The sequence below is a fragment of the Oryctolagus cuniculus genome, chromosome 3, assembly GCF_964237555.1.
Source record: "Oryctolagus cuniculus chromosome 3, mOryCun1.1, whole genome shotgun sequence".
NCBI lineage: Eukaryota > Metazoa > Chordata > Mammalia > Lagomorpha > Leporidae > Oryctolagus > Oryctolagus cuniculus.
This window is the reverse complement of record NC_091434.1, coordinates 121,759,848-121,779,962: the sequence shown is the minus strand read 5'-3', so window position 1 is coordinate 121,779,962 and position 20,115 is coordinate 121,759,848. Positions and strand designations below refer to the sequence as shown.

The window sequence follows — 20,115 nt, the reverse complement described above, 5'->3', positions numbered from 1 at the left end:
GCAGAAATTTGAAAAGGCACTATTTGCTAGCTGTAATGTTTAAGCATCTAACAACTGAGGACTTTGTCATCATGCAGGTAGATCATCATGCAGATAGATCCTGACATGGAGCCAGTGTCAGGTCAAAACAATGAGCTGGAACTGAGTATCTCACCCAAAGAGCTAGGAGAGAAGAAACAGGGATGCCACTCAATCTCCATCCCGAGAATACTTGTTTCAAGTCTAGAAAAAAAACAAAATCAGAGTAAATCCAAAGGTCAGTAAAATGCAGGCAATGTGGAGAGGGGATCCCTGCAATGGGAGAAGGGTAGTGAGATGGATGGGAAGCTCCTGCCAGTGTGGTTGGACTGCCTTGACTTCTTGGCAGCTGAGACAGGCATCAAGTTGCAAAGGGTCACATTGGATTGAAGGTATGAAGTTGATATACACAGGTAAAAGGCAAGTGTGAAATCTAGAGATTATATAATCAAACAAATCTTCAACTATGACACATTAAGCAGCCTAGTGAGACTTTAAAATTTTTGTTGTTCCTACTACATAAATAGATTTCAGAGCATCTGTTAATGTTAACGTTCTTATTTGCTAAACTTTTCATTATATATCAGTCTTCTTTTGCTAGTTGAGAGGTGCATTTTTAAAAGTTTAACAACAAACAGTATTCTTTAATATTTGCTAAATGAATTCTGCTTCCCATAGTCTTCCACAATATCTATTATCCTAGTAGTCAGATTTGAAGATGGGGCTATCCATTTTGGGGAGAGGGGTAATTATTTCACCACCTATAGGACACTACAAATTACAAGCATACCCAGACTACAGAGGATACTGCTAAAAGAATTCAGTGCTGTGTACAATGACATAATGCTGAAACATCTGGTGAACAAAATTGGTAAAAATAAGCACAGTGTGATAGCTGCTTTCATTTCCAAATGAGTACAAACAGCCTGTGTGAATTTCTTCATCCAATGTGTCTAATGTGATTCCGCTGGTGCAATCAACACCTCAGCACCTGATTGTTCTAAATATTTTATTTTTGACACATCAAGGTTCTCTAAACTTTTATTAACAAAAGCAAAGCCAGTTTGAATTTATTCCATATGTAAAATTATCAGCACTTCCCAAATTCATGGTTCATTTGAAATATTAATATTCTGATGTTATATACTCTCATCATGCTTTTCATGATGTTTACATAAGTGAAATAAAAATACAATATTACATAAGTGAAATAAAAATACAAATATTACGTATCATAAAAAGTATGATTTAAGATAAATAACAGATAATTGAAAATCATGGAAAACATATCACAATGTAGGCTTCAAAATTCCTGTCACTGTGTTATTAACAATTTAGACCTAGGACAATACAGAGATAAAACCACAAATGTTTGTGGGTAACCTTCAGGATGAGAATGTTAAACCTAGAAAAATGTAAGCTATAATTTAATCTCAACCACAAAAAATGTTTTTAGAGGGTTCTCCTTTCATCAAATTCTCTCCTGATAAGAACTTGAGTATCTGGAAATTAAAGAAATCAAATTAAATGATATTTTGGGGATACCAACAATGATATGCCTTTGTCTATAAAAGATAAAAGAAGTGGGATTTTTGTTTTTACAAAGTCACACTGGTACCAAATTAGATGTACCAAAATTATTTCATTATTACGCTAGACTTTGTTTCATATAATATAATCATCAGAGAGTTTAATATATTTGGAATTTTATGTTCTTCTTCATCAGAGACTAACCAATGTTAAGAAAGCAAGATCTCAATATCCTCCATCTATCCACATCTGTAAATATTGCAGAAGTGATCTGTATTCATAGCAATGCTCCCTATGCTTCTGCCTTCTGAACTTTGAATTATGTTTCCTAAAATATATTGAATCAATCTTGAAGGATTATATGACGGCAAAGATCCTTGAAAGTGTAGCTGATTTATCCTGTTGGTTTCAGCTGGAAACACATAAAAGAGATACCAGAGAGGTGAGTCTTATTATTCAATACCTACACAGAAGCAGACTCCACACATTCTTTTCTGAATAAGTCAATTTTTGAATTTGTTGACCCTTGCCATCACAACAGTCTTTAATATATGTGGCTGAGTTTATGCTGCTATATCATAAATTTGTCTCCTCAGGGGGAAGAGAGTACAACATGAGACTGTACATCTAGGATTTTACCTATTAGTTCCATGATACCTAATCACAAGAATTCACTCTAAAAGTCCCTGTGGTGTTAAAATTAATGTTCAAATATTAGTTCACACTGTATGTGTGTGTTACAGTTTTTTTTCTTAAAAAGAATAAACTTGTTCACTTATCCAGATTGATCCTATTCTGTATTGTAGAATTAAGCTTGGTTTCAAGTTCAAGCAGAGTTTCGGTGTTGTTTCAACTTTCATATTCCAAGGAACAAATTATGAGTTCTTTACCTGGATTTCAGTATATTGATTTTCTTTAGCATTTTGAATTCAATTTTCTCTGTAGCAAGAGAATAGTACACTCATTACCTGGGTAGATTTGCCCACATGTTGGTTAGTGTTATAGCAAAACACTCCAGAGAGTAATATCCTCTTAAAAAAGTTTGACTAGGAGAGAAAAAAGCTGGGATGTTTTTCTTAGAAGTTCTACTCAACTTGTGTAAAGTCATAAAGAAAGGAAGTCACAACATCTTTCAAGTATTTCTCAGTGATATGGAGTACCAACCAGCCATAAGGATCTGATATTTAAGAGTAATGCCTATGTTTTATTTGGGAGTGTTGAGCTTAATGACATGCTTCATCGGAAGTGAATCATCATCAGAATTTGGAACAATAGTTTCCAGGTTTATTCATCCATTCTCTCTCTGATTTCTGTGTTCACACAAGCTTTTTGTAGTATTTTTTTTATAACCTAATGATTTCATTTCTAAGAAAACACTGCAGTTTTCCTAACCACATCATGGTTTCTGAGTTGGCTAGCATACAGAAACTCTTTCCAAATGACAATCCTTTTTTTTTTTTCAAGAGCAATAATGCCACACACTTTGTAGCAGGGTACTGCTTTTTATTCTCTCCCCTTCTATTCCTTTTTATTTGACTTTACTCCAAATGCAAAAATGTTTAGGTACATATAGCAAATCTGGACCAACTACCTTAATAGAAATCACTCCCTAAAACATTCATCCGATCAATAACAAGGTTTTCTATAGCATGTTATATGTAGGGCATTTTGATAAGTATAACAACTTTACAGATAAAATTTTTGAAGATTTATTTTGAAAGTCAGAGTTACAGAGAGAGATGGAGAGATGGAGAGATGGAGATCTTCTATCTCCCGTTTCACTCCCCACAATGGTTAGCACCGGGCCAGGACATAGCCAGGAGCCAGGAGCTTCATCTGGGTCTACAACATGGGTGTCAGGGGCCAAATACTTCCACTACTTTTCCCAGGCCATTAGCAGGGAGCTGGATCAGAAGTGGAGCAGCTGGGGTACAAACTGGCACCCATATGGGATGCTGGCATTGCTGGCTATGGCTTTATCTGCTATACCACAACACCAGCCCCAGCAAATTCTGTTCTATTAACCCATGTATACCCATATTGGAAAACAATTTTACCTGAAACATATATGTGCATTTGTTCCTTTGAATTAATGCATTCTTTAAACATAAAGTGTTTGTGTTTGGATCTTTTAATCAGCATATGCTTCCAGAAAATATCCACGTGTAACTCTAGTTCAATGCTTTTTGTTCCAACAGTTGCACTGATTAATTATATCACAAAAGTTTATCCATTCTATTCTAGATGGTTGTTTGCATTACACTCAGATTTGAGCTACACTGTAAACATTTTGGGCATGCCTTACTGAGTATGAACATCATATATGTTGCAACTGAAATGGAACTTCAAAATCACAAAAATATTTACTTTCCAAAATCAATAACAAATAGTTTTTCCAGTATACTAAATTTTAGTTTGACCAGCATTGTATGAGAGATCCTATTGTTTCAGATTCTTATGGCAAGTTGGAATTGTCGCTCTGTGTGGTTATTCTGTACAGTGTCATATATTGCTGCATTGATTTGATTTTCTCCCAAAGATTAATGAGGAGGCACATCTTTCCATATTTTTGTTGGTTAATTTGAAATTCTGTGTCTTTAAAAAATAATTTTGCATTTGAAAGGCACAGTTAAAGGAAGAGAGACAAGAGATATCTTCTATCTGCTGTTTTCACTCCCTAAATGATTGTATCACCTGGAGCTGGACCAGGCCAAAGCCAGGAACATGAAGTTCAATCTGGACTTTACATAAGATGGAGGGGTTCCACATACTTGGGCCATCTTCCTCTGATTTTCCAGACACATTAGCAAGGAGCTGAAGTAGAAAAGGAGCAGCCAGCACTCACATGGAATTTGTGTTAACTTGCAAGGTCAATATACCAACCCCAAAATTGTGTTTCTTGAGGTGCCTGCTCAAGCTTCTTGCATGTTTTTTTTTTTTATTCTGTCTTCTTCCTATTGATTTGTGGTTTTTTTCTATATCCTGAGTATGAACCTTTTTTAGATTAAATAGGTTGCAAATATTTTCCCACATATCTTCTCTCTTTGAATGATGACTTTTGATTCATGATTATGTAGTTGGAATCATCAATATTTTTATTTTTAGTACTTTCAGAGTTTTTTTAAATGCTTCTTCATGCCACTCATTAAAGGTTACTCCATATTCTCTAAAATTTTTCATGATTTTCCTTATACATTTAGAGCTGCAATGCACTGGTGATTGTGACTTTGTATATGATATTACAATGGGTCAAGCTCTTTTTTCCACATGAGCAACCTGTTGGCACTGCCCCTCTTTGAAACAATCTTTCCCCACTAAATTACAGTGTCACCCTTATCATGTCTATATTTTATATATTTGTGATGTGTTTTGATTATTCTATTAATGTATTTGTTTTTCTTAGTCAAAATATTCTCGTAATTATTATTGATTAATATAAAGTCTATCACCTTATTACATTCCTTAAGGCTATATTGGCTTGGAAATATACTCTTTGCATTTTCAAAACTGTATCAGTTCACCTAAGTTTTTTTACAAATCTGCTGGTATTTTCATTGGCATTACACTGAATACAAAAGCCAATTTAGAGAGCAATAGCATTTTAAATAATTATTTATTAAATTTTTTTTTGACAGGCAGAGTGGACAGTGAGAGAGAGAGACAGAGAGAAAGGTCTTCCTTTGCCATTGGTTCACCCTCCAATGGCCACCACGGCTGGTGCACTGCGCTGATCCGATGGCAGGAGCCAGGTACTTCTCCTGGTCTCCCATGGGGTGCAGGGCCCAAGTATTTGGGCCATCCTCCACTGCATTCCCTGGCCACAGCAGAGAGCTGGCCTGGAAGAGGGGCAACCGGGACAGAATCCAGCGCCCCGACCGGGACTAGAACCCGGTGTGCCGGCGCCACCAGGCGGAGGATTAGCCTAGTGAGCCGCGGCGCCGGCCTATTTATTAAATTCTTAAGGGGTACATATTTCCACTTATTTGGATCTTCTTTAACCTGTCTTCATATTTTCTAATGCTTTCTGTGGCAGTCTTTCATAGGATATATTCCAGTGCCTTTGAAATATCTAGATGTTGTTGCTAAGGTTATATATGCATGCATACAATTCCCTTCATACATTTTTTAAACATTTATTTATTTATTTGAAAGTCAGAGTTACACAGAGAGAGTAGAGGCAGAGAGAGAGAGAGAGAGAGAGAGGGAGAGAGGGAGAGAGAGAGAGAGAGCTCTTCCATCCGATGGTTCACTCTCCAGATGGCCACAACGGCCAGAGCTGTGCCGATCCAAAGCCAGGAGCCAGGAGCCTCTTCCTGGTCTCCCACGTGGGTGCAGGGGCCCTAGGGCTTGGGCCATCTTCTACTGCTTTCCCAGGCCATAGCAGAGAGCTGGACAGGAAGTGGAGCAGCCGGGATTTGAACTGGCGCCCATATGGGATGCCGGTGCTTCAGGCCAGGGTGTTAACCCACTGGGCCAAAGCACCAGCCCCTCCCTTCATACATTTTGACACTGTTCCAGTAACTTCAAATTCACATAAATACTAATAACACGTGAGTATTACAATCATTCTTCATTGTTTAATCTTCTTTTTCTTTGCCACAACTAAGATTTTTATTATGCTTATTATACAAGTGTAAATTGAGGGCATCCTTGTTTGTCTTTTGATTTCTGGGAGAAAGTGCTCAATGCTTTCACTATAAAATTCAAGAATCTTTGTTTTATGCTGCTACTCATTATCAAATAAAAGTTCTTTTATCCATAATTTGCTAGAGTTTACCTTTTAAAGATTATGAAGCGATGTTGAATTTTATCAAATGCTTTTTCTATATTAATTTAGTAGATCGCATGACATTTGGCTTATGTAGTTAATATGGAGATTTAATTTGATTAATGAAAGCAATTTCAACTTTGCATTCCTGGAATAAACTCAACTTGATCATAATACATCATGTTTTCATTTACTGCTAAATTGTACATGTTTTTGATTTGCTTAGAATTTTTTTCATTTATGTTTGAAGTAAAATTGGTCTGTAGTGTACACTTATTTAAACATCATTATTGAGTTTATGCTCAAAGTATACCCAGACTTCATATAATGATATAAGAAATTTCTCTATCTGTATCATGGGAGTGTTATTTCTTTCTTAATCTTTAAAGGCAATGGGTAAACTAGCTAGGAACTACTGCTTTACAAGTTGAAAGTTATATATTTAATCATTTCAGAACATTAAATTATATACAATTACTTTTTCTCCTAATGTCAGGTTTATACGTACTGTAATAAATTGCTCCTCCTTTTTTATTTATTTTTTTCCACTTGAAAAATGACACATTCAGATAGAGAATCTCCCTCTGCTGGTTCATTTCCCCAAATGCCCAGAACATCTGGGGCTAGGTAGAAGCCAGGAGCTGGAACTTAATTTCAGTCTCTTGCTGAAGTGACAGGGACCCAGGGATTTGAGCCATCACCTGCTGCTCCCAGATTGCACATTATCAGGAAGCTGGAATCAAGAGCAGAGCTGGGCTTTCCTAGGTACTCCAATGTGCATGGCCCAAGTGGCATCTTAACTGCTTCTGAAAAATTCCACCCCTCTCCTCTCTTTTTGCGTTTCTATTTGCATATGTTGTACAATACTCCGCTACTGCTCGTAAGTTTATCACTTTCTGTTGTCTGTAGTCCATCATTCCTTACCCCCCTTTCTGGGTTTCCTTCTTACCATATGCTTCTGATTCATCTTCCAGTTTAACTTCATCCTCACTTTAATTGTATCTAATATAAAATTATATCAATCTGCATGTAGTTTAAGTTTTGTTGTTTTAATTTTTAGTTCTGTAGCTTGTTTACCTTAAAATACTCTTTATTAACACACACACACACACACACACACACACATGCACATGCACCCATGAGGCTACTTCAATATTCATGGAAATACGAAATTCAAAGGTATGATCAGGAGTAGGCATTTGGCCTAATCGTTAAGTTGCTGTTTGGACAACTGCATCCTATGTTGCAGTGTCTGGATTTGAGTCCTGGCTCTGTTTCCCTTTCCAGTTTCCTGATTAGACACACACCCTGGGAGGCAGCAGATGATCCTCATATACTTGGGTCCATGTCACCCATATGGAAGCCTGGTTTGAGTTCCCATTTCCTGGCTTCAGGCTGGCCCAGTCAAAGCTGGTTTGAAAATCTGGGGAATGAACCAGTGGATGCTATCTCTGTCTGCCTGTCTCTCTGCTTGTCCAACACACATACACATTTAAAAATAAATTTAATTTGGTGCTAATTCATGTATTTTAAAATACACATTTCTATGAATTTTCAAAAACCCTGCATGGGCATGAATTTCAAGTTTTGGACAAAAATCTACTTATCTTTTAACTTAATGTTTAATGAACTTTTTGAAGTAACAATATATATTTTCATATCCTACAGTGCTAACTTCATGCTTTATTTTCTTGAATTTATTAGTAGTGATTGTATATTTTGTGTCTGGCAACTTCATTAAATAAACACCCCATGGATCTCTTTCTATATCCAATCTGTATTTTTCTATACTAATTTTTACTTTTCAAATTTTAGCTACTTATATGCCTGCTTTCTTGATTTCACAAATAGATATGCTGAAGCTGAGGACATGCCATTATAGTCTTACAAAGTGGGGCTAAGCTTGATATTAGTGCATGGGGTGAGGCACAAGTAATTCAAATGACCTTGTTCTAACTTTGGAAATAAAGCTGAAATACTTCAGATGTCAGTCTTCCACATTTACCATTACCCAAAAGATATGGGAATTACCAGTCTCCCTTGATGTTCCCTGTACACCAATTTTTGCCTCCAAATCTTACAAGGTTATCAAACTCTGCTCATGCTCTCAGCTTTTGAGATTTAGCTATAGAAATCAGTATGGCCAGCTATGAGGTCACATATTTCTGTATTGTCTGATTTTGGCCCCATGATCCTTCACTGCCTTGACAGTTCTATATCAAGCTGAGTTTTAATAAAATTTTTCACTAAGTCTGAATGTTTTGGGTTAATTGCTCTGATTGCCATTACACTAAGGTTGCATATTTTTTCACTTAGGTAAAATTAAGAAAGGTGGGTAAAAAAAGGCAAAAGAACAACGAAGATATTCATAAGATCATACCCCTAAAAAGTAGGATATAATTTTCCTTATGGTATGACTGATTTTCCTCTGAACCAAAGCACTTTCTCAGCGTGTTCTTATCCTAAAAAATAACCTTAAAATTTGCTAATTGCAGTAACTTTCTAGAGCTATGTTTCCCAATTTGCATTATGCAATGATCTCTTCACAGCACAAGAAGTTCATATTGGAGTTTACAAAATCCATATCTACTTAGTGCATTTGTCAGATTTACTGTCTGTTCCTCCTGGAAATATTCCAACTGATACATTCAGTAGACTCTTTTTAATGTGCCCCTGAATGTCCACACTCAACAATGTGAATGATATATTGTAAAACTGATATCTGAGAAACAAATATTACTTTTTTTCACCATTTTCTGTAGATTCAGCAGTGTTCTTGAACTTCCTTTTCTTATAAATTCCAAGAAAGGAAGAAAGTGTGGGCAAATGCTTGTTATGCTTCACCAGAAAGAAATAATGTGACATTTATTCATTTATTAATTTTGGGGTAAGTTGAAGACACTATAAGCATGTGAATGTCCACAAACACATACAGGCACACAGATTTTTTCACCCCATGATTCTTTCACTGCGTTGATAGCTCTATAATGGCTTCAACATAAGCACACACACACACACAAATTCTACAGTCTTACCTTATTTTTCTATTTTTTTAAGTTGCCACCAATTCTGTGCTCGTGACTCTCCAAAGACTTGGGCTTTTTTTTAACATATTTTTCCTTTTTTTGTGGGATTATTTATCCTGTTTACATGGGCATGAACCTTAAATAATACATTTTTTCCAAAACAACATATGTAGTATTGAAAGAAATTCTCTACATAAATATATAAACCTGTAACAGTTCTCTAAAACCTGTGCTTCCAAATGTTCTTTCAGATTAAACACTATTGCTAAAATACAGTTTAAATGCACACATGATTCATAACAGGTGACTCCAACTTTCTGAAAATTCAAAGCTTACCTGATACTTTAAAAAGCTTTCTGCTTTATCTGTTTAATCATTTATGTTCTACTCTTGAGAGTCCCACTGTGTAATCTGGTGTAGTATAAAGTTAACATTTATGGTAAGATTCAGTGAAGCTAAATTAAAGGTAAGTCAACCTTCAGAATCAGAGGTACCTTATTTCCACCATGTATAATGAGGATGATGGTCTTCTTTCTCCCTATAAAATGTGTGCTATACTTTCATTATCCATAAAAATGCATTAAAATCTCATCATGGTGTCAGTAATGATGCCTTTCAAATAGTGCTAAAAAGTTTAAAGTACAAAACTTCTCAAAAGGCTTATTTAGTATGCAAAATAAATTATTATGCCACTTCATTTAGTGAATATTAAGTAAGCTTCTTTAGCTCCTTGTGCCATCAGTTTATTTCACTTAGCTGAAGTCTAATAATATTTTCATTAAATATGTATATGAACAATCAAACACTGCAAATGAAGAGCATATCCCTTGACATTCAAGATGGTTTCCAGGCTGGTATCAGCTGGCTGTTATATGGGTAGATCTTGTTTCTATGGCTTCGAATGATGGTTTCCATTAGCTTTGAGTGTCTTATGTCTGACCTTAGAATAAGGACTATTCATCATGTCTTCTAATTTTTCAATGTTGTTCCTTCATCTGGGAAGTACTGAAGATAGAAACTTAAGCACATTTAAATGCTGGAGTCACGTTATGCAAATTTAACCAAGGAAATTCTTCAACACAGGTCATTTTTTAAAGCAATAGAAAATATGCTCTCTGGTTTTATATGTTAAGTATCACCCTGTTCACATAACTCGCATTTCCATTAAATAAAGACAAATCTGATGTTTGGCTTTAGCTTTACATGTGATTTCTTGATTTATGAATACTTGATAACATGGTGACTATAACAATAAAACTTCATTTGAAATATGGCAAAATCCAGTCACATGCTCTCTGTACATTTCTGCCCTGAAATATTTGGCTCCCTCTAATGGATAGTATTTTGAGATCACTGGAAGCTAATACCAAAGTGATTGAGTCTATTATTTAGATTTTAAGTCCAGGTGTTATATTCACTTCACAAGTTTCAAACTAACACAAAATTCTTTGGTGCCCATTCTGGAGTACACATCCTCCCACTCACATGCTAGTTTACATTTTCAGTTTTATCATAGTCACAGTTATTACACTAGGATGTCTTAAGGAAATTGAGATGCGAAATAGTGTTAACAATAGAAACCAGGAAATGCTTTGGGCTTCAAAGAGCTCCTGAGACAAGAAGCAGCAAAGATTTCCTGAAACTGGAAAGGAAGGAGTTCTTTGAAACTCTCACCCACCCACATTTTTACATCCCAGTACATTGCCCTACAACAAAAATTAACTGGTCCATATACTCTGCATTTTCTAGATTATGGAAATGAATTTATACCCTGTAGGCTACTTTTAATTGACAGAAATGAAAAGGCCATGTAACAAAGCTACTTGCTTCATTTCCAGACAATTTTTTTTTGCTATAAATAGATCAAACAGGCACATTGCTTAACGCATGCAAAAAGAGTAATTGGAATTTCATGTGGCACAGAAGGCAATGGTTTTTACAATTAAGAGCAAGAAAACTCAGGATACGACAGAAATTTGGAGTATGCTTCTGTTTCCTTTTAGGTTCTTCTTATAATTCCATATTCTGAACTTAATGTATAGACATCCTAGATAATTAGTATACTAATTACTATTAATTACTATTGGGATTTTCCTCTTACCCTAAGGACTTTTAAAGTAAATTATTCTAGAAATTAACCACAGTTTTTTGACTCTTGGGAGTGACCAAGGAAAAAGCATAATTAAAAGTTGCTTCCAGGTCCTAAAAAGGTATTCCTATAATATGTAGATGCTCATTCATCAATGTAGAAGCCTCATTACCCTAGTTATTATAATTTAATCTATATTCTACCACTGAAGTTAAACACCAATGAGTTTGATGGCTCTCTCATTACACATATGCATGTATTATGTTATAGTACATGAAACAGTTAAAACGTCAGGATATCAGTTGACAACTTGAAGACATTCTTCTTTTTTCTTCCTAAAGAAACCTTTTATCTAATGAGTACAAATTTCATAAGTTTAGGAATATAGTGATTCTTCTCACCATACCCACCCTCCCATCCTTCTCCCACTCCACTTGCTCCTCCCTCTCCCATTCCCAGTCCCATTCTCCATTAAGATTAATTTTCAATTAACTTTATAAATAGAAGACTAACTCTATACTAAATAAACATTTCAACAATTTGCACACATACACACACACAAACAAAACTGAGAACTAGTTTTACAGTTAATTCTCATAATACAACTCATTCAGGACAGAGGTCCTGCATGAGAAGTAAGTTCAGAGTGACTCCCATTGTTAATTTAACAATTAACAGTTCTATGTATGACATCAGTGATTACCGGAGGCTCTTGACATGAGCTGCTTAGGCTATGGAAGCCTTGTGAATTCACAGTCTCCATCAGTATTTAGAAAAGGCCATGAGCAAAGTGGAAGTTCTCTCCTCCCTTCAGAGAGTACTTCCTTCTTTGATGGCCACTTCTTTCCGTTGGGGTCTCACTCAAAGAGATCTTTCAGGTAGGACTTTTTTTTTTGCCATAGTGCCTTGGCTTTCTATGACTGAAAAACTCTGAGGCTTTTCATCCAGACCAGAATGCCTTAAGGGCTGATTCTGAGATCAGAGTGATATTTAATGTGATCGTCACTCTATGAGTCTGCTATGTGGACTGTTTCCCAAGTTGGAACATTCTCTCCGTTTTAATTCAATCTAGAAACTTGATCTTATTTATATGACCTTATTTATATGATTCCCTTTAACACTTAATTCTGTCTCTATGCTCCCTTTAATACTTAATATAACCACTTTAACACATAAGATGGTATTTTTACTACCTAGTTTAATGGAATTTGGAGTCCCATGGCAAGTTTTTAAACTGTGCCCTTGAAAGTAAGTCCATAGGGATGTATGTAGAACAATACAGCTTTACAGTTACAAACCCCTCCTCCAGATCTCAATAAAAAAAGAGTTAAGAAGTCTTTTTTAAAAAGATTTTATTTATAGGGCCTGCGCCGCAGCTCACTAGGCTAATCCTCTGCCTTGCAGCGCCGGCACACTGGGTTCTAGTCCCGGTCAGGGAACCGGATTCTGTCCTGGTTGCTCCTCTTCCAGGCCAGCTCTCTGCTGTGGCCAGGGAAGTGCAGTGGAGGATGGCCCAAATCCTTGGGCCCTGCACCCCATGGGAGACCAGGAGAAGTACCTGGCTCCTGCCATCAGATCAGCGTGGTATGCTAGCCGCGGCGACCATTGGAGGGTGAACCAACGGCAAAGGAAGACCTTTCTCTCTGTCTCTCTCTCTCACTGTCCACTCTGCCTGTCCAAAAAAAAAAAAAAGATTTTATTTATTTGAGAGTTACAGAGAAGTAGAGACAGAGAAAGAGAGGTCTTCCATCTGCTGGTTCACTCCCCAGATGGCTGCAAAAGCAGGAGCTGCACCAATCTGAAGGCAGGAGCCAGGAGCTTCTTCTGGTTCTCCCACATAGGTGCAGGAGCCCAAGGACTTAGGCCATTTTCTACTGCTTTCCCAGCACATAGCAGAGAGCAGGATCAGAAAAGGAGCAGCTGGGACTAGGACCGGCGCCCATATGGGATGCTGGTACTTTAGGCCAGGGCTTTAACCCACTGTGCCACAGCACCGGCCCCCAGACATTCTTATAAGTACAATATACCCCATGATGATGAACCTTAATTTCAGCAAAAATGAGAAGTAGCGTTATGTCCATCACCCTAACTGAGTTGTAGACATCAAGTTGAGTCACAATCTACACATTTTCCAGTCTTCACAGTCATAGGAAAAAATGCATGTGAGTCATTGCAGAGAATTAAATGGTCTTATACAGGGAAAAAATGGGGCAAAATGTTCCTAAAGTAGAAAAAAGAAGAGAAGAAAAGAAAAAGCTTGGTTTCTCTTAACTTACATGGTCACAACTTAGCTCAACCTGCAAGGTCCATCTTGATGTAACCCCTATTTCCTCCCTATCCTCATCCCCAGGAATTTCTATTTAAGAATGCTCCACTACAGCAACTCTGAACATAATGTCCTGTTTTCCATTTATCTTCACCATAAACTGCCCCATCTCACTAGAATATTATCACTATAAACCTTTCTTATCTCGCCTGGCCAATAACTGCTTAGGCTTTAATTCTGTATTCAATGAACACACTCCAGGGAGACTTCTCTGTTGTTTCCCAGTCTTGGAAAGGTACATTTAATCCATTCACACTTAAAGCCCACTGCTTAGGCTATATTGATAACTTCATGTACAGATTCACTTATCCTAGTTTTGTATCCCATTCCCTGGAGAGGAACTTCTTAGACAGAAGATGAAACATTATTGATTTATATTCTCTAAAGTTAGCAGATTATCCAGAACACAGAGGAAAGTTTCTGTAATAATGTGTAGAATGAATGAATTAGTGGCAAAGACCCTGGCTGACCTCTGCAGTTTAAAGGAAATGAGCTAAGAAAGAGAAAATATTGTTAAATAAAAGAAAAAAAAACATTAAGGCTTCAGTTTAAATACAGATCTATTTCAATCTAAGTTGATCCTTAAATAAGGCAGTAATGTAGGTAATTAGTAGTTTAGAGGTTCATAATATACTACATCACTGCCACAGCTAAGTGAGTCCTTGAAATTCATGCAGTTTTTTATGTCTCCACTAATAAGAATTTATGGCATGCACAGCTTTTTACAACTATTTTAAGTCATAGTTTTGCCTATTTATATCCATGTGCACCTAAGTGTATACATGTATGTGTATAAAGGTGCATTATTACAATAATTTTACTATGAGGATTAAATAGCCATTATTCATGTGTGTGTGTGTGTGTGTGTGTGAGACAGAGAGAGAGAGAGAGAGAGAGAGAGAGCTCTTATGCCTAAAAAGCTGAGCAACACAAGAATGTTTAACTATTGTGGTTGCATAATAGTTTTAGAGTCCCCCAAAGGTGAATACATTGAAGGCCTGGTCCTTAAGGTTTTGTATTAATGCTTAATGGATCAGTGTTAATGGATTAAGGGTGAGGACTTTATGCAATTATGGTATGTCAGAGAGGGGCTGGTAAGAAGCCTTTGGATCACTGGGTGCTTGCCCTTTTAGATAGTTCTCAGGAGAGGGTTGGACTTTGAACTCATCTTATTCTTTTTTGTATTATTTGAAGTATTTTAAAACAAAATTTTCATTTACATGAAAAGCAACTATATCTTAAAAGAAATTTTCCATTTACATGGAAAGAAAGTTACAGTCTAATAATGAGGAGAAAAACAAGAGTTTTCCTAGTAATAGCCAATTTAGAACTAAGTGCCAGTTATTAAGGAAGCATGTCATCAAAGCATGAGACCACTACTTTCTCTTACTATTTAATTAGAATATGGTAATTGTCATTTTACACATAAATTAAATTATTTGAGGCCCATTAGAGGATACCCTAACATTGAAATACAGCTCTCCATATTCAATATAATTTATAAACATGAATTCAGTAATCTACTAAAGCAGCTGTTTTAAAATTTTATTTCCCTTGAAAGTGATTGTGAAAGTGAAAGTGCCTAAAATTTTTACTTAGTGGTATCATAGTTAATTTTGCAACCATTATTCTTCACAACTAAACTGATCCATCACTGTCTCCCAAAGTACAACTTACTCTGCTACTAAACAGAATAAACAATAAATATGTAACTAATTTTATTGGAGAATTGGGCCACAGGTCAGTATCGCGCTTCATTTTCTAGTTCCTGATTTTATGGGATATTTCCCAATGGTACAATTTTTTTTCTTAGAAGTAAAGTGGACAAGGGCCATTTATACCTGCTCTTTCCAGGGGAAAAATGTTCATTACTGACAATATCATTTAGATGCCACATCACTGCTAAAGTGGAAGGGAGACCTGCATTATCTTTCTGGTCTCACTGAACAGAGACACATTCAGGTAATGCAAATAATAAATAATTATTATGAAGATATACTGGGAAATAGGAAGAAAAGAAAATATGTCTGTGAGCATCACATTTAAGATTCCCCAAAGAAGGGATATAAATGGGCTTTGGTCTGTCCCTACCCAGGTCATAGGCTATTAGCTCTTTGCATGGTCAAGTGGTTACAAAACAATTAAATGCTGGCCAGAATGCATTCACATGGCACAGGCTGCAGCAATATTTGTATAAGAGTTGTGCTTCAGCTTCTGTCCTCAGAGGAAGGATGAATAATCATCAAGTCATTAGCAAATTTCAAGAGGACAAAATAAACAGCAGGTCTTGGGTTTATCTGAAGGAGGGTAAAGCAATTAGTCGCTGTACTCTATCAGGATATTCTGGTACAAAATTAATCATTTTTGCAGACCTACTATGTGTGAGATATATCATACATCTTACATGTTAATCAGTATAGCAATAGATGTATGTTAATCAGGATAGCAGTACAGATAAGCAGATATTGCTAGCTCCCTGGTACAAATGGGGCCCAGAAATTTAAAGAATTTACAAAAGGTCACACAACTATAAAGCTAAAATTACAGTATCAACCAAGGCTTAATCCATTATGAAATTGAGTGATTTCTTCAATAATACCACACTGCCTTTCACAGTAATTATTATAGAACTAATGAATGGTTATGAATCAAATCTCATGCTGATTAGTCCTATGCATATACAGCAATCTCTCCTTTTTGCCAACTTGGACTATATTAAAGTTGAAAATATTTCTCTCTTACTTGGGGAAGGGTGACACAAAATTTTTTCCATGTTGTTGAGGATAAAAGAAATAATTTTTTATTGTGTCTCAGAAATAATGGATGATTAAAAGTTAGGTGTATGCAGTCACTAGTGTTGTGATATGGCAAGTTAAGCCACTGATTGCGATGCCAGCAACCCATATGGGAGTGCTGGTTCAAGTCTGACTGCTCCACTCCTGATCCAGCTCCCTGCTAATGCATCTGGGAAGGCAACAGATGATGTCCCAAGAACTTGGGCCCCTGCAACCCATTTGAGAGATTCCTGGCTCCTGGCTTCGGCTTAAACCAGTCTGGCTGTTGTGGACAATTGGTGAGTGATCCGGAATATAAAAGATCTTGAACTCTGTCTCTCTTTCTGCCCACTTCCACTTCCCTCCTTCTCTCGCTGTCATTCTACCTTCCAAATAAAAAATGAAAGAATAAATAACAATACAATGTAGATGTATTCAACAGAGAAGAGATCATTAGGAATAGAGCCAAGAGATCCTTGTCCCTGGTTTCCTGCCTCATGTTACCTCTGAATGGCCTCATGCTTGCCTTTTCTTGCTGCCCTCCTGGCTGGAGGAGAACAAAGATTAATAGTGCACACCACAGATAAATCCACTATAAATTAGCATGATGCACATAGCATTTTGTTATTTTTGGAAAGAAATTATGAATTAATATCTTGTAAAAATGATATAAGAGGCTACTTGCATGAGTTTCATGGAAAACAGAATCAAAAGCTAAATTTGTTTTGATGCAGAAAAACTTTGAAGTTTATGAATAGTTTTTTTATATAATGCACATTTTCAACGAACCTTTCGAAGCTCTTTCGTACACCATCCATCAAGTCCAAGAAGAATTTAGACAAATTTATCTCAGGTCAGAACATGCTGAATATTATAGAGGCCTTCTCAGTAGAATTCACTAAACAGTTATAAAATAATAAAGAAATTCTTAGCTTTGCTTATTGAGGTGAATCTATGAATTCCCTTTATTACAATCAAGTTTTTACTCTATAGTAGCCAACAGAGATGGTAGCTATAAAGTAAAAATAATTGAAGAGTATAAAATAATGGTGTATTTCTGAAGCATACCCTGTTCTGCTTTCAGTGATACAGATTTTGAAATTTAGCTATCTGGGAAAAATCATATTGACTATTGACTATAGTGTGTAGTTCTTAAAAGTTTAATTTGCTTATTTTAGAGAGAAAACACAAGTGAATGCATGTGCTTCCACCAACTGGTTCACTCCCCAGATGCCCACAAAATTAGGCCCACGCAAGGCAGAAGCCCAAAACCAAGAACACAATCCAGGTGTCCCACTTCACGGTAGGAACACGATTTGAGTCACTGCTGTGCATGCCACAGTCTGCAAAGGCATTAAGCTGGAGCCATGCAATCAAATCCGAGGACCCCAGCTTGGGATGCAGGTCTTAACTGCTAAGCTAATGCCCACTCCTCTATCATATATTTATGAGCATGAAGGTTTCAAAAAACTCCTTACCCCCAAGATGCTTGCTTGGGAGGTGTATTACCTTTAAACAAGTACTTCTAGAAATGTTATATTTTACTGCTTTTTTTTGAAAATGTATATGTATTTTTGTTTTTCTGACACCTGACAGAAAATCCATAAATTCCATACACTACAGGATATGCTTGACCTTACATAGTCCAAGAGCTCTCCTGTTTTTCCCAGTGGCTGCAGAAAATCTAGTTCTTTGTTAGAAATGCTGCCTTCTCAGCTCATGGAATTTTGTTTAAAATGTTTTGGCTAATGGGTAATGCAATTTCATCCGTTACCTGTATTTATACAAGACACCTTACATCTATGATGCTTAAAAGCATTTAGTCACTCTAGACCCAAGCTCTCATCTCTTTGTATGATGCCTCTGGAGAATACTGTTATTAATCTATTCCACTCTCTGTACCTTCTCAGCTCCTGCTCTCTCTTCTCTCCCACACTCCCCTCCTCTTCTCTCCTTTTTATATTTCTCATCTCTTGTGTTCCACACTGTCTATTGATCTTATACTTTTAAAATGAATTTAATTAGTGACTCATTTAATGTCATAATTTGCATCATTTGTTTAATGTCATTTTAATATGTTGAATATTAAATGTACAGAAATTGCAGTGGCAATGGTAGCATAAATGCAAGGATAATTCTTTTTAGGTCTATGTGATTTATCTCGCAGCAATAGTGGAACAAGTAATAAAACAAAGGGAATCCACAAACAGCAGCCACAACTTAGATTTATCATATACTCCTGCCTCATTCCTGTTTGCATACTGAAATAAAATCCAGCAAGGAATTGCTTAGGAAAATAGATGAGTAACTTAGGAGCAATATAAAACACATTTTTAGTAGTAGCTACATTGAGTAATCAGCTTGCAAGCATTTTTACCTTTACTATTTTTTGTTCTTTTCTAATTTTTCCTTTATTAAATTTTATTATATATTTGAAAGGAAGAGTTATAGGAGTTGAGACACACACAGGGGAGAAAGGGTGAGATAGAGATAGAGACAAAGAGAATGACCTTCCATGTGCTGGTTCACTTCCCCAATAGCCGCTATGGCCAGAGCTGGGCCAAACTGAAGACAGAGACTGGAATTCTTTTAGGGACATGCACATAGGTAGCAGGGGCCCAAGTACTAGGTGCATCTTCTGCTGCTTTCCCAGGTGCATTAGCAAGGAGCTGGGTCAGAACTGGAGGCACTAGAACCGGTGCTCATGTGGGATGCTGGTGTCACAAATGACAGCTTAACCCATAGTGCCACAATGGCTGGCCCCTCTAATATTTTGTAAATAAAAAGATGAATGAATTATAACATATGGTTTTATACTTACTGACTAGGTATTCATAATACCATACAAGGGAAAACAACTTTAACAGTTTTTCCCTAGTCTATCCTGCATATAAACAATATAACTACTATCTTTCATCTCTTAACCAATACGATTTAAAAAATTTTCATTTATTTTATTTACCTGAAAAGCAAAGATGGAGAATGAGACATATCTTCCATCTATCTTCTTTTTTTTTTAACTTTTATTTAATGCATATAAATTTCCAAAGTACGACTTATGGATTACAATGGCTTCCCCCCCATACCGTCCCTCCCACCCACAACCCTCCCCTTTCCCACTCCCTCTCCCCTTCCATTCACATCAAGATTCATTTTTGATTATCTTAATATACAGAAGATCAGCTTACTATACATCAAGTATGGATTTCAACAATTTGCTCCCACACAGAAACATAAAGTGAAAAATAATAGATGATTTTTTTTAAATGATGATGAAATCAGAGCAGACCTATTGTCATGTTTAATCCCAGTGAGAGTCAAGTTGGGAATTGATAATTTCTTTTTTTTTTTCAGAGGATCAGTTTACTATGCATTAAGTAAGGATTTCAACAGTTTGCACCCCCATAGAAACATAAAGTGAAATATATTGTTTGAGTACTCATTATAGCATTAAATCTCAATGTACATCTATCTTCTGTTTCATCCGTAAATGGTCACAATAGCTGGGGCTGGGCCAAGCCCAAGCAGGAGACTAGAACTCAATCCAGGTCTCCCACATGGGTGGCTGGAACCCAAACTACTGA

At 36.4% G+C, this 20,115-nt stretch overlaps 1 long non-coding RNA gene across 1 annotated transcript in view; it reads right to left on the bottom strand.

Annotated features, from left to right (window-relative positions):
- The window catches only part of LOC138849016 (uncharacterized), an 81,230-nt gene extending 61,628 nt beyond the window's left edge, over positions 1-19,602 (bottom strand). The window contains exon 1 of the long non-coding RNA XR_011387339.1: positions 155-19,602. This is a non-coding gene — a long non-coding RNA (uncharacterized lncRNA). The remainder of the gene's footprint in view (positions 1-154) is intronic.
- Between the last annotated feature and the right edge of the window lie 513 nt (positions 19,603-20,115).